We start from the raw sequence: 3,239 nt of genomic DNA on the forward strand, positions 1-3,239 counted from the left end.
AACAGAAAACCAAACACCGCATGTTCTCACTCATAAGTGGGAGGTGAACAATGAGAACACATGGACACAGGGAGGGGAACATCACACACCCGGGCCTGTTGCAGGCACAGAGGGCAGGAGAGCAGCAGAAAAAAAAGAGCTAATGCATGCTGGACTTAATACCTAGGTGATGGATTCATCCAGGCAGACACTATGGCATGGTAACAAACGTGCTGGCCCCCCAAACCATGAGAAAAACAATCATTGGACTAGACTTACAAAATCACTAGCTACCCATGGTTGGGGGTAGGTGAAATGGGGAGTTATTCCTTAAGGGCTGTGAGTTTCTGTCTGGGGTGATGAAGAAAAGTTGAGACAGCTGTAGAACATTATGAATGTATTTCAATGCTGCCATAGAAAAGGATGAGTTCATGACCTTTGCAGGGACATGGATGAAGCTGGAAACCATCATCCTCAGCAAACTGACACAGTAAACCAAACACCGCATGTTCTCACTCATAAGTGGGAGTTTAACAATGAGAACACATGGACACAGGGAGGGGAACATCACACACCAGGGCCTGTCAGAGGGTAGGGGGCTGGGGGAGGGAGAGCATTAGGAGAAATACCTAATGCATGTGGGGCTTAAAACCTAGATGACAGGTTGACAGGTGCAGCAAACCACCATGGCACATGTAAACCTATGTAACAAACCTGTACATTCTGCAAATGTATCCCAGGACTTAAAGTAAAATCAATAAAATAAAATAAAAAACATTATGAATGTATTTAATGCCACGGAACTGTATGCTTAAAAATGGTCAAAATGGCAAATGGTATATTATGTCTACATTACCACCATAAACATATAAGAATTGATTGCAATTTCTTCCTTAAGGCTAGAACAAAACAAATCCAATTGTTAGAAATCAAAGGCAAAAACAACCTGCCCTAATTGCTAATGTAACATGAGAGTGTAAAGGAAAAAAATGCTGGCTCGTTGAAGTGGTATAATATGCCAGTATGGACACCTTTGTCCTGCCTCTCACTGTGATACTCGGTGTCAGAAAAGAATTCAAGCCCAACCAACCAAAGAGAAACTTTACACTGGGGAGTCTTTGGAAGGATAAAAAAAAATCCCGAAAAGATGCATCGACACAACTTTACTGCAAGGCCGGGCACGGTGGATCACACCTGTAATCCCAGCACTTTGGGAGGCCGAGGCAGGCAGATCACGAGGTCAGGAGATCGAGACCAGCCTGGCCAATATGGTGAAGTCTCCTTCTCTATTAAACATAATAAAATTAGCTGGGCATGCTGGCGCGCGCCTGTCATCCCAGCTACTTGGGAGACTGAGGCAGGAGAATCATTTGAACCTGGAAGGCAGAGGATACAGTGAACCAAGATAGCGTCACTGCACTCCAGCCTGGATGACAGAGTGAGACTCTGTCTCAAAAACAAAACAAAACAAAACGACTACAACAAAAACTTGACTGTAATAGAAGGAAACATACGAGCCTCCTGTAGGTGTTATCACTCATAAGTTTCACTTCACAAATGGCCATTTTGAGGGAGCCCCAAAGACAGCAATCATTCTTAAATTATAGAGTTGATCAACCAAAGGTCAATCATAGTAGTGTCAGCAATGCTGAAAAAATGGTGGCGTTTTTTGTTTTGTATTGTTTTGTTTTGTTTCTGAGATGGAGTTTCACTCTTGTTGCCCAGGCTGGAGTGCAATGGCACGATCTCGGCTCACCGCAACCTCCACCTCCCGGGTTCAAGTGATTCTCCTGCCTCAGCCTCCCAAGTAGCTGGAATTACAGGCGTACCCCACCACACCCGACTACTTTTTTGTATTTTTAGTAGAGACGGGGTTTCTCCATGTTGGTCAGGCTGGTCTCGAACTGCTAACCTCAGGTGATCCACCTACCTCGGCCTCCCAAAGTGCTGGGATTACAGGCGTGAACCACCACGCCTGGCCGTCTCTTTTTTTTTTATAAGTACATCAGTCATATTGGATTTTGAGCTCACCCTAATGATCTCATCTTAACTTGATTTCATCAGCAAAGATCTTACTTCTTTTTTTTTTTTTTTTTTTTTTTTGAGACAGAGCTTCACTCTTGTTGCCCAGGCTGGAGTGCAGTGGCACAATCTCAGCTCACCAGAACCTCTGCCTCCCAGGTTCAAGCGATTCTCCTGCCTCAGCCTCCCTAGTAGCTGGGATTACAGGCATGTGCCACCATGCCCAGCTAATTTTGTATTTTTAGTAGAGACAGGGTTTCTCCATGTTGATCAGGCTGGTCTCAAACTCCCAACCTCAGGTGATCTGCCCTCCTGGGCCTCCCAAAGTGCTGGGATGACAGGCATGACCCACCGTGCCCGGCCGATCTTACTTCTAAATAAGATCCCATTCACAGGTTCCAGGAGCCACAGCCTGGACAGATCTTTTGGGGGACAGAATTCAACCCACGACAACTTGCTTTGACAATTATTCCATTTGTTTTGTTTTCTCATCTTTTTAGTTGGAAAAAAAAAAAAAGTGTTTAGACTGAGAGTAAAGAAAGTACCAAAACCATCTAAAACGTACACTAGAGGAAAACAAGAAGTAGAAAACCTTGTTGACATCATGGAAGAGGCCCAGGGAGAGATGGGTACGAGATTGGTAGGAGGGAAATCTTTTCCTCCTCAGTAACATCTTCTGCTGATTTCTCTGTATCCACAGATGGGGCGTGATCTAATCTGACGGCAAATGCCTGTGTTCTCATGGCGGCTGCATGGAAAGATTTGAGTACAGATCCATACAGGAGAGACAGACAGGACTGTCTGAGGCAGAAAGAGAGACAGAAAGCTTGTCTCACGGTTGAACACTTCTCACTGTTGAAATGGCATCAGTAATACATCACAGAGCTGTGCAAGGCAGCCTGAAAGGAGAACCTCATACTTCATAGACACCCATTGTTGCTACATCCATCACTGGTGCCAAAGTTCTGTTCAGGATGAAGCTTCTAACAGACACCTCTCAAGGTGAACACTGCAGCCCCACCTTAAAGCATGAAGAGGACCCAAACATTGCCTACGGTCAATGTCAAAGCTGAGCTCTCCCACCCCCATCAGTGTGGTCCTCAGTAAAGCCCGGGAAACAATCTACAAAGTAGAGGCAGTCCAACCCTGTCCATAGAAACCTCCAGTCACTTATCGTGTGAACACCAAGAACAAGAAGCCACTGGAGATACATCTCTTTATTATTATGTCTTGTGTGC

Source organism: Macaca thibetana, chromosome X, assembly GCF_024542745.1.
Source record: "Macaca thibetana thibetana isolate TM-01 chromosome X, ASM2454274v1, whole genome shotgun sequence".
In the NCBI taxonomy this organism is placed as follows: domain Eukaryota; kingdom Metazoa; phylum Chordata; class Mammalia; order Primates; family Cercopithecidae; genus Macaca; species Macaca thibetana.